At 47.8% G+C, this 12,752-nt stretch overlaps 1 protein-coding gene across 2 annotated transcripts in view; it reads right to left on the reverse strand.

The window, feature by feature from the left end:
* DENND2D (DENN domain containing 2D) overlaps nt 1–12,752 on the reverse strand; it is a 964,922-nt gene that overhangs the window by 552,193 nt on the left and 399,977 nt on the right. The gene's annotated exons all lie outside the window — the stretch shown is intronic.

Consider the following 12,752-nt stretch of genomic DNA (forward strand, 5'->3'; position numbering starts at 1 on the left):
AACTCTTTTTCAAGCTTCCTGCTGACCCACTTGCACCTTCCTTCATCCCTAACTGCCCACCTGCCATCCAGGCCTGGCGCTCTTCCAATGATCTCTGCCTCAATGGCAGCAAAACCGAGATATTTCCCATTGGGATCCCTACTCCCGACTTCTTCTCTTCTCTCTGGGTTTCCTCCATGGGCTCACCCCCTTCTCTTTCTTCCGAAGCCGGAAACCTTGGAGTCATCTTCGACTCCTCTCTCTCCTTCCTCCCTCACACGCAGGGCCACTTTCAGCTTTTCCTTCTCAGAAGGAATTCTATCTTTTCTCACCTTCCCACAGAAGCTCAATGTTACCCGAGCCCTGGTCTCATTAAGTTTGACTTGCAACAGCCTCCTCCTGAATCTACCTTCTTTCACTCTGTGACCCCTTCCAGCTAATCCAGAATAAGGTACTGAGACTTATCCTTGGCCTCAAGCCCAGGGACATCATCTCTCCTGCCCTAAAAAGTCTTCACTGGCTCCAGATTGCTACATAGATAAAATTCATGTCCCTCTGTATCATCCACAAGGCTCTCTGGGGCCGGGGACCACACTATCTGCAACTCTCTCATTCTAAATATTCTCCCTCTAGACCTTTGCGTTCCTTTGGCATCAACTCTTTGTGTAAAGCGTTTAGCTTAACAGAGGGCAGGAGGTCAATTGCTTTCCTCAGCTGGCTCCCTTCTATGGTACAGCCTCCCCCTCATTCTGCGTCTTGAGCAGGATTTTATTAAATTCTGCAAGCTCCTCAAGATTTTCCTCTTTACCTCCTACTTCCCCCTTCTCTCCTCTGCTAAATTCAGAGTTGCTTTGATAGGTGTCCAGGGCTCTTATGCCTCCTCGGGCCCTGACCTCCAACTCTGAATCGCCCCCAGCTTCTGTCTATCCTCAGCACTTGACTCAGCATACCCTCCGTCCTGCAGGCTTGCACTTACCATACCTTACACTTTCTCTGTTGCTCACCCAAGAGCATGGGCACCCCAGCACTTACCCCCACCCTTCCATATTGCACGTTGTGAATACTCACAAGGCATAGTAGGTTCAACCTTTTCCCCCTCCACTGTATTTAATAGCTCTATGTATTTAAAATGTCTCATTCCCATGTCCCCCCCTTGATGCCTGTAGGTGCTTTGAATCAGAATGTACTTACTGTATAAGCACCTAACAAGCAAACAAAAAATAAATAAATACTTTTAATATAACAACACAGTGCTTTTGGTGGATCCAGAGAGGGATTTTTATTAGTCTGGCAGGTATTGTCGAAACAACCATGTTTTCACTTAACTGGAGGATGGTGGGATAAATTGAGCCTCTGCTGGGATTGAGTTGCAGTTGGGCGGGGCATAGAAGGAGAGGACTGCTTGCATGTTTTCTATTTACAGGGTAGGTTAGACTCCAAACGTTTCATAGATTTGCTATGCGAGGTACGAGAACCTTCCGAGGTGTAGAGTTTTGCCGCCAAGTATGTCAGTGTTATCAGTTTTAGACTGCTTTGCGGGTGATGCATTCAGTTTTGAATCTAATGCTGCTGGGATGGGGGAGCCAGTGAAGCTTGGCAGTGTTTGGAGACAGTCAAATTTGCAGACACTCTTAATAAGACGGGTGTGGTGGGCTGCCTTGGGGGGGGTGGGGTCAGGTGTAACAACAGTATTTCCCCGGTCTATGTGTGCAACCATGAGGGCTTGGACCACTGTGAGGAAGTCATTTGAGGGTGTGGGGGTAACGGGTTTGATTTTACCTAGTGTGGAGATCTGTAGATGTGCAGTTTGTGTTTTTCTTGCTATGTGCTTTCGGAAGGAAATCTACAGGCAACAATGTAGTCCAGGAGTTTGGCGGAATTTTACAGCTGTGGGGTGACACCTTCCAGACTGATGAAGACACATTTGGTATGGGGAGGCTGGGGGGGTTGTTTAATGAAGGTGTTAGACATCCATGTTTGGGTGCTAGCCAGGGATTCGTGGAGGCAAGCAATGTCCTGGTGCCACTGACCTTCAGATACAGCAGAGTATTTTCAGTGTACTGATAATGGCTATGTCAGGATCATGTAGGAGAGATTCCAAGGGTTCCATGTATAGAGTGAAGGTGATTGGGAAGAGGATGGAATCTTGAGCTCTGGGTGGGAGGAATCTCTCTGTGTATGTGGTATGTTTAAGGGCAGTAGGTGTGTCTGATAGATATTTAGGAGAGAGAAGTGTGTTTGGTTCAGAAGAGCAGTGCCCCGGAGGTGGGGGTTGTGTGTATGGATAGCTGGGCATTGTCTGGTTTTGAGTCCTCGATGAGACCTCTGATCTTATCAATTTTGTCAATTAAGAATTTGTCGATTCAGTCACATTTCTCTTGTGAATCCCAAACCTCAGGGACAGGTGTGGGCTTGGCACAGTGCTTGACTACTTCAAATACAGTCTTGCTTCTGTTAAAGGATGCCTTAATGGTGAAGGTGTAGTAAGTCGACTTAGTCTTAGAGATCATGTGTCTGAGTTGGGTGCATGGATTTGAGCAAAGAGGTCCTAGCATCATCACTTTCCAAGGGATCTGACTGAGCGTTTGTTGGCGGCGACCTTTGCTATGCACCAGGGTGCAGATACTTTGTTTCTGGTGTGACTAGACTTTAAAGGCACATGGGTATCCACTAGTTCTTTGGCAAAGTGGTTAAATATATTCCAAAGGGCCAAGGCATTCTCTGTGGTGGGTAATGTGGTACTGTTGCCTCTCTGTGTTGCTAGCAGGTAATTCATGAAGGAGCGGCACACAATCACAGGGCGTTTAGCCTGGCCTTTGAAGTGCAACTTTGTGTGCGAAATGAGATGAAGGTTAGTGGCATGCTCAGTCCAGTCGACGGGGTTCAACCACGTGAGGTACTGGTAGGAGGTGAAGACTAGGTTTGGCGTGTTCTGATCGGTCTCCAGTAGGCCTGCATCTTTCTTCTGCGCTCAGCTCCTGCAAGAACAAGAACACCGTTAGGAACAGCCTTACCTTGCGGTGCTTCTGCCCATCAGTCATCGCTCCTTCTGTTCTGCGGGCATCTTCGGCGGTGTCATTCCCATCCCGGCACGCCGCTTCCTAAGGAAAAGGGAAAAGAACAGGAAAAAAGGCATTAGTAAGCATTCTGCAAATCTATTTATTTTTAAATACTGTACGAGCTTCAAACACTTACCTGAATCCCAGCCACTCTGGGGGAACTCTGTCTGCGGAACTTCTCATCCATCTGCAAGAAGGAAAAGACACTCCAGGTTAGCGTGTAAACATCTAGAGGCGCCGCATACCGCGCTTACCCACCGCATTTGTTCTTCATAACCGGCATCCACGCTGAAAACGTTGCGGCACCTAAAAGACACAGAAAAAGAACTCAGTTCAATGCAAATACGAAAGGGGTGCATGGCGCATCGCGCTCTCACTCACCTTCAGCGCTACTCATCTCAGCAGCACGCCGCCATACCCGGACACTGCCATCATCTAAGGAAGGAAAGGAACGAAGTTAGAGAACTATTCAAGAGACTCATACTTACCTTTTGGACTCTTGCCAGTGAAGTAACTAGGCAGCACCGAGCCTGCATCAATCAACGCGCCCCTGTGCTAAAGGCAGGACGGAGAGCACACTATCCAAAAAACAAGGCCCAGTCTCCAGTCGAATAGCCTCCAGGGAAGGGTTCGAGGTCGTAAGAGGTCAGAACAGGCTGAGTGACGTCCCCGTGGATACCAGGTGAGCGTTACAGCAAGAGATTTGTGGCATGGGCGCCAAGTCTCTCAGAGCCACAAAAGGAGTCAGTTGTGGCGGCAGAACTGGAGACAGAGAAGGAAGAAATTCCTTAATGGGGCCTTTAGACTAGTATATCACGGACTGTAATCACATTAAAAGCTGGAAGTAATTGAAAATAAATCCTCACAAGCTGCTAGGGACTAAGCAGGAGGAGATGCTGTGGTCCAGGTAGCCGAAGAGGCTTGCCTCCTACCAGAGGCCTCAGTCGAGTGCCAATATGGCCTGGGTGGTTGGTTAGCCTAAGGATAAACAAACAAAATAAATTCAAAGGAACAGCTCAGGTACCTTGTGGACTAAGAGGTCATTGTCAAGTGAGACCAGTCGACTTGTGGTGCGAAAGAACCCATGGGCACCATGGCCAGGAGCCCGATAGGGCCCTGGTCAGAACTTACAGACTCATCAAGCACTGAATTCTGAGGCAATTTACCTGAGTCCTTAGGAGAGGATATATATATATATATATATATATATATATATATATATATATATATATATATGGAATACATTACTCACCGTAATCGTATTTCTGATGCTTGTATCTGCTTAGATTCACATGCTGTGCATAGGCCGACATCTAGTGGAAGCTGCGGAGTATTACAGTTTGTTTTTCGAAAATCGAAAATGGGCGTCGACACAGGCGTGCCAGTAATACTATCCCTAGTGTGACGTCCACTGTACCCAAGATCCCTCACGCGTCTAGGATCCTCAGATTGTATTTTTTCTGACATGAGGAAGCATGAGGAGTAGCGTGAGTACAGATAATCCAAGCAGATAGACAGAAAGGTAAGACTACAAGCAATCATGCGCCTTCTCTCGGAGGGGAGGAAGGGTGGGTCGCATGTGAATCTAAGCAGATACAAGCATCAGAAATACGATTACGGTGAGTAATGTATCCCTTCTGAGGCTTGTGGAATCTGCTTAGATCACATGCTGTGCATAGATTAGCGAGCAGTACAAGAAGAAGGAGGTGGGATGTGAGAAGGGTCATGAGCAAACAGGTGTCTTAGAACCGCTTGTCCCACTTGTGTATCTGTCTTGGAATGAGTGTCAATGCAGTAATGCTGAGTAAAAGTGTGAATAGAGCTCCAAGTAGCTGCTTTGCAAATGGTGTCGAGGGGAACATTTGCAATGAAAGCCAGAGTGGCACCAATGCCTCTAGTAGAGTGGGCCCTTGGCGTAAAAGGCAGAGTCTTTTCAGAAAGAGAGTAACACAGCTGTATACAGTTGATAATCCACTTCGAGATAGCGCCCTTAGAGACGCGATCCCCCTCTCTGCCTGTAGCTACGGAGACAAACAGTTGATCTGTTTTCCTTAGCGGTCTGGTTTTATTTACATAGTATAGGACCGCCCTACGCACATCTAGGGTGTGTAGTTTCACCTCACCGAGCTTTGCGGGTTTTGGAAGAAAGCCGGAAGCTCGATGGACTGGTTTACATGGAACTTGGATATGAATTTAGGTGAGAACCTAGGGTGTGTGCGTAAAACCAGTTTGTCCTTGTGGATAGTAAAGAAAGGATCCTGCACTGACAGAGCCTGAATTTCACTGACCCTTCTTATGGAGGTAATGGCTACTAAGAAGGCCGTTTTATAAGTCAGGTGTTTGAGACTACTTTTATGCATGGGTTCGAATGGGGGTCCCATGAGCTTAGCTAGCACCACGTTGAGGTCCCATCCTGGCGGTGGGTTCGAAATAGGAGGGTGAAGTCTCTTTACTCCTTCCATGAAGGCTTTAACCACTGGTACTTTCCACCACGAGACCTTGTTATGGGATGTGGTGTAAGCCGAGAGGGCTGCCAGGTGTACTTTCAGCGAGTTAAAAACCAACCCTGCATCCAGCAGGTGGAGCATGTACGTCACAACGTTGGAAGGAGTGCAATCAACCGGGTTGATTTGTTTATTCTGGCACCAGATAACGAATCTTTTCCACTTATCAAAGTAACAGTGCCTTGTATTCGGTTTCCTGGACTCTTTTAGAATGTCCACACACCTCTGTGGTAATTTGAGATGTCCAAACTCTATGACTTCAGGAGCCATGCTGCTAGGTTCATAGAGTTGGGTTCCTGATGCACTGTTTGACCCTGTTGCTGGGACAGTAGGTTGTACCAGGCTGGGAGTCTGATGGGCTCGCACACCGCCATCCTGCGTAGGTGTGGAAACCATGGTTGTCTCGCCCACATGGGAGCAACTAGGATGAGCGTCATCGATTCCTTGTTCATCTTGTACACCACTTTCCTGATGAGAGGAGTTGGTGGGAAAGCGTACGCAAACATCCCTGACCAGTTCATCCACAGGGCATTCCCTTGGGAGTCTGGCTGGGGGAACCTGGATGCAAATCCTGGGCATTGTCTGTTTTCGCTTGTGGCGAATAGGTCTAGAGTGGGGAAACCCCACTGAGAGAAGAGATCTTCTACTACGTTTCTGTGAAGGACCCATTCGTGTTCTTCTGGGAGGGAGTCTCTGCTTAGAGCATCCGCTAGGGAATTGAGCTCCCCTGGAACATGTTGTGATGACAGGAAGATGTTCCGTCTGAGTGCCCATATCCATATTTTCTGGGCAAGCTTGGACAGATTTGGCGAACGAGTCCCCCCTTGCTTGTTCAGATAGAACATGGCTGTCGTGCTGTCCGTCCTGATCTGCACCGACAAGTTCAGTAGATGGGGCTCGAAGGCCTTTAGCGCTCGGAATACTGCCAGAAGCTCTAGCAGATTGATGTGGTTCTTGGCTACTGAGTGAGACCAGAGACCCTGAGCTGTGTGGTGAAGATGGTGAGCTCCCCACCCAGTCAGGCATGCATCTGTAGTCACCACGGCTTGTACTTCGGGATCGTAAAAGGTTTTCCCCTTTGCGAGATTCTCTCTTGTCCACCAGTGTAGGCTCTGTACGAGTGTTGGCGAAACGACCACTAGATCGTCCCACTGACCACTTGCCTGAGACCACTGTTTCGCCAACCATTCTTGCATGGGACGCATGCGCAGACGCGCGTGGGGGACCAGGTAAATGCATGACGCCATCATGCCCAGTAACCGCATAGCTTTGCGTACTGTTATCTGTTGACCTGACTGATAATGCGGAATTTGCCGAAGTATATTCCGAATTCTCTCTTCCGAAGGGAAGGTCAATCCTTTCTGAGTATCTAGGATAGCTCCTAGAAACTGTTTTGAGGTGCTTGGCACCAGACTTGACTTTTTCTCGTTGATAGAGAAGCCTAATTCGCTGAGGAGGTCGATAGTCCTCTGAATGTTTGACCTGCAAATTCCTGGGGTTTCCCCCGTTATGAGCCAGTCGTCCAGATAAGGGTACACCGGGATTGCCTCCCTGCGTAGGTGTGCAGCCGCCACAGCCAGTACCTTGGTGAATACCCTTGGTGCTGAAGCTATCCCGAAGGGCAGTACCTTGAATTGGTAGTGGCGACTGTCCACCTTGAAGCGTAAGTACTTTCTGTGCGCTGGGAGCATGGAAATATGAAAATAAGCATCTTTCATATCCAAGGTTGCCATGTAATCCCCCTTTTTTAGGAGGGGGATTACCTCTTGTAGCGTGGTCATACGGAATTTTTGGGGCTTGACATACTTGTTGGCAGGCCGTAAGTCCAATACTGGGCGCATTGTCAAATCTTTCTTTGGCACAAGGAAGTAAGTTGAATAGATACCCTTGTTTACCTGGTGTCCTGGGACGAGTTCTATCGCGTCCTTTTCTAGCAGATTGGCGATCTCCTCGAGAAGGTTCCTTTGATGCTCTAGGGAGTGCACTCTTTGTCGTGGAGGATGGTTCCGGGGACGCTGCAGTAGTTCTATACAATATCTTGCGGATACTGTTGACAGCCCCCATCTGTCTGAGGTGATCCCTTCCCAAGCTTGGGTGAAGGTGGAAATGCGTCCCCCTACTGGGGTTGCGTGACAAGGGACCCTGAACTGAGCGTCACTGTTTTGGTGGAGGCGTGCCACCTCCCTTGTTGGGGCTGCCTCTGCCTCTTCCACGACCTCTCTTGTTACCCCTGCCGTAACTCTGGGTAGACTGCTGGTTGTTATTCCATTGTGTACCCTGTCCCTGGGCATAGTTGCCTCTTTGTGAATTGTGGCCGCGTGGGCGACGAAAATTACTGTTCCCCCTCTGGTTAGGGGGTTTGTTGGTAAGCTGGCCAAGGGATTTGAGAGTCTCATATTCATCTTTGGCATTTTTAAGTGCGTCTTCGACCGCTTTCCCAAACAATAGGTCGGGTTCCACTGGCTTGTCTATTAAAGAAGCCTGGGTTTCTGTCTTGAATCCCGACTGCCGTAACCACGCATGTCTCTTGATAACCGTACCCTCTGCTATCAATCTCCCTGCGTTGTCAGCGGCGTCGAAAGTTGCTTTTAAAATGCAACCAGACACGGCTCTCCCCTCTGCCGAGATCCGAGCCAACTGGCCCTTTAACGGTTCTGGAGCAGAGGCAATGAGCGCCGCGACTTCTTCCCATTGATGGCAATTGTAACTAGCCAACAGGGTGGTGGAATTCGCAATCCTTGCTTGGTAGGCGGACGTTGAGGCTACCTTCCTGCCAAACCCGTAAAGTTTTTTGCTCTCCTTGTCGGGAGGAGCTTCTGATGAAGATAAGGGCGTGCCAGCCCTTTTTCTAGTGTTGGTAACCACTAGGGAATCTGGTTTAAGATGTCCCCTTATATACAGAGGGTCAGACTGGGCTGCCCGGAAAATCTTTTCAATTCTGGGGTTGACAGCTCTGGTGAGGTTAGGATTCACCAGGGAAGGATCTATTCTTCGTTGGATGGACTTGAGGATAGGGATGGTCTGAGCGACCGGTCTCCTTTCTCCTACAAACTCCTCCGCGAAGTCCCTTTCCTCCTGTACACCGTGGGTGTCGATGTGGAAATGTTCCGCTGCTCGAGCGAGAACCTCGTTGAGGAGGGGCTGGTTATCAACTGGAGAGTCGGTAACTGGGGCTTCGCTTTGTACTGGGGAATCTACTCTGTAAATTTCCTGCTCATTTTCTCCCTCCTCCAGGTCCTCATCCTCTGCAAGGTAATCTGTCCCGGTTTGTTCTTCCATAAATTCAAACTCCTGGTCCTCTTCAGGGAAAACTTGTCCCTGGTAACTGGGGAGTGGAGTAGAATATGGAATGGAGTAAGGCTGAACCTCGAAGGGTTCAGGTCTTTCGAACCGGGGCTTTTTACTTAGCGGGATAGGATCGGAGGAGCCTGAGGGTGTGGCCCCTTGAGGGTTATATGAAAGAAAATGTTCTGGGTTCTTATCATAAAAATCAGCCAAGGAAGACATCCTAGACATAACCCTGTCTATGTCTTCACTGGACCATTCCCTGGAACAGGGTATTACTTTATAAAGTAGGTGATGATTTATGGGACTTTTCAAGGGTAGACTTGTGTTTGCTTGTCTGCCTAGGGTGAGAGGATGGCTTTACAGGAGTGGAAGGCTGTGCTTTCCGCTGCTTCCCCCCCTCCCCGTGCGTGGAAAAATGTTTTCCCTGTCCCTTGGAGGCCCCAGAGACTTTCGACGCCTGGCGCCGAGGGTCTGGAGAGGTATCTGTGTGCTTTCGTGGGGCCTCACTGGTGTTAACCGCGGTCTCGGTATCTTGGAGCGCGGCCTGGGGGTGGAAGTCGTCTTTGTCTCCCGACGATCGAACTTCCGTTAATGTGTGTAGCGAGGCACTCTTGGCAAGAGTGGATGATTGCCTTGCGTCGTGAGGTGATCTCGATCGAGAGCGCCCAGAGGACACCGAGTCGGACCGTTCTTTTTGTGCCTCTTTCCGTGAAGTCGACGTCGTCGAGGTCCGGTTGGTCTTAGTGTGTTTAGTGTGTGTTAGGTGTGTAGCGCTTGCGTCGCCGGGGGTCTTCCCCATAGCCGCCCTGCCGGACGACCTTCCGAGGTCGGGGACCTGCGCTCGCCGGCTGTCTTTCGACGCCGTAATGCCCTCGCCGTCCGAAAGTACGGCGTCGCTGCCATCGCTGAAGGCGCCCTCCGCTGCCATGGCCTCCTGCCTGGCGTGGTGGGCCCAACGCTTTGTCGAACGGTCCTTAAGTGTCTTAGGTTTAAACCTACTACACGCTCTGCAGTTCGCTTCGGGGTGATCCCTTGGCAAGCAGAGATTGCACGTGGCGTGCCTGTCGACCCAAGGGTATTTGCGATTGCACTTGGGGCAGAATTGAAAAGGGGTACCCTCCATACGCACCTTAAGGCAGCGGGCTGCTAAGTGTAGGAATATATAAAATGTAACTATATATCAAGAGTGAAGAGTATGTACCACCCCCCACTCTCCCTACTTGTAAGGGCCGAGGCCAGCGGCCTACTAGGCCCGGGCCGAGGCCAGCGGCCTTCCGAGGCCCAGATCCGTCGTGCAGCAGTCGACGGTCGATGACTTCTCCAGCCGTCGTCGAGGTCGAGGGTCGACGTTGGGGTGGGGAAGGGAATGAATAAGAATTATAATTATAATAACAGCAAAAGTATGGCTAAGGCCAGGGAACTCCGCAAGATGCTTCCGACCAGTATGGCGGAAAAAAACAATCTGAGGATCCTAGACGCGTGAGGGATCTTGGGTACAGTGGACGTCACACTAGGGATAGTATTACTGGCACGCCTGTGTCGACGCCCATTTTCGATTTTCGAAAAACAAACTGTAATACTCCGCAGCTTCCACTAGATGTCGGCCTATGCACAGCATGTGATCTAAGCAGATTCCACAAGCCTCAGAAATATATATACTGAAGGGTAAATCCCCTACTCTGTGGGGGACTGGGGAAAACAATCAGCAAAAACCAACAAAATATGTCCCCACAGGTTATAAACTGGTGATATGGTATATGTATTACCTATACCCACCTCTTTCTCTCTGACCAAACAAAAAATTGGAGTTTTTGCACAAAAATCTGTCACAAAAGGATCACTGCTGACTGAGTATGCTATTCCTTAATTTCAGGTGGTGTCCTAATATTCTCTATTTGTACACACTGCCATCATACATATGTGTAATAGTGCAACTGATGTTGTCAACAATCATTTACTTTGATTTTGTCACTTAACGAGATATGAAATCTCACCATATACATCAAGGACGTTTTTCATTATTTAATAAAGAACATAAGACAATCTTTTACACATGAGCCTCTGTGTCATTTCACAAACTATTAGACACTTTTTTTTCTTCTTTTTTTGTATCAGGCTCGAAACATAGGACAATCAGATCAACGATATCTCATTAAATCATACACCATACAAAACGATAATAATCAAAAGAACATGCATCAAATAGCAAAAAAAAGGCTATACATTTTGAAAAAACAAACAAGAAAAAATTAAACATAAAAAAGAAGAAACTTTCCTTTCAGTAAAGACGCTGAGTGTCACAAAAAATACATTCTTCTTCTGTGTAAAAGAAGTATTCCAAGGTTACTTAGTTTCCATCCTATTTCAATTGTGGAAATCCTCAACTCTATATGTCAAGAGTGCCTTAGGAGAGGATATCATTGACAGGTAGATGGCAAGTTTATGGCGTGCTGCTATCTTGCGAGACAAGGCTAGTGCACAAGAGAGGACTTTTGTGGTTTGCTTAGGCTTCACTTTGCCCCTGCTTGAGGTTTCGCCAAACTCTTGAGATGTGACCCTTACACCAAGCTGCGGAAGTAGGCCATTTTACCGTAGGTACCTTTGCAGGCGTTAAAGAGGGAGGCTCCGACGAGCCATCAGGGAGCTAGCTATGTGACAGGCCCTAAATGGCCATAAGCGGTGACACCCATGCAAAGCCCTTTGGGATCCTTGGCACAAGCACCAGTGGGATCTTTAGAGGCTTAATGGCTGGAGGACTTTAAATTATGCCATTTGTCCCTCCTGAATGCAGCATCCCAAGGAAAGAGTCACCATGCCCAGGCTGCCTTGGAAAAAGGAAGATCACGCACCCTCTTTCCTCGCAAATGCCTGAGTTGTTCTAGAGGCCGCACACCAAAGATCTCTTCTCAGAGCACAAACTCTTCTTCAGCACCTTGTGAAAGTTGCACGTTTTTGATATATGGTGTTAGAGACACTTCACATTCAGCAGAACACACAGAAATCTGAAAATTCAGAGTCCATTTTTGTAACTCCTAACCCATATTTACCCAATATATTGAACTTCTTAAAGCTCACATACAGGCAGTCTCTGTGTGAGAGTTCAAGCTCTGCTTTAAACTCTTTGTGATGGCCTCAGATTATATCAATCCATTCTTTTACAAAGTGCTCTTGTACCATCAGCTCCCTCATTCATACCCGTATTCAGACTCCTCCCCCAAGGTTGGAATTCTGTTTTGACCCTATCCCGCTGGCACTAGGCACATACTTCAGAGCATACATCAGTAATGTATTCCTTTGTTCAAAGTAGGTAAGGAATGTGCAGATATTTTGGCATAGTAATAGTCTGGTTTGAGCTGGCGGAAGTTCAAACATTGAGGTTTTTCATAGTTAGAACTGCAGATCAGTAGAACAGACATTCACTAATCTGAACTCCTTTTGGCATTTGATTTTAGCCCAATGCTGGTCACAGGGATTACACATACACCCACAAGCAGACAGGCAGACGCACACACACACACAGGTATTCAAGCATACACTATTTGTGATCTAAGTGTAAGATTATGCCTTCATTCAGCAGCGTGCACAGAAATACAGGAACCACTTTCATACATTCAACTCTATATTGAATTTGTCAAAGTTGATATCCAACTTTCACAAACTTAATGAATTATTGACCCCCTTTTGAAGCACTGAACGGCCTGGAGCAGAGCTGAAGATTACTTTCCCCAAGTGGACCATGGACTGGATACATATGGCTGTAAAGAAAATACAGAACCTTTATGTGACACTTATAATCACTTTTGTTGAGCCTTCTAATATGCATTATTAGCCATTACAAAAAAAGCAAACAACATTTTCAAAATTATGTCTTTTGAAAGGACTTTTGCTGCTCATTGGGTGTTAACAAAGATCAAGCAACCAT

The sequence above is a fragment of the Ambystoma mexicanum genome, chromosome 13 (assembly GCF_040938575.1).
Source record: "Ambystoma mexicanum isolate Mex_15411 chromosome 13, UKY_AmexF1_1, whole genome shotgun sequence".
NCBI lineage: Eukaryota > Metazoa > Chordata > Amphibia > Caudata > Ambystomatidae > Ambystoma > Ambystoma mexicanum.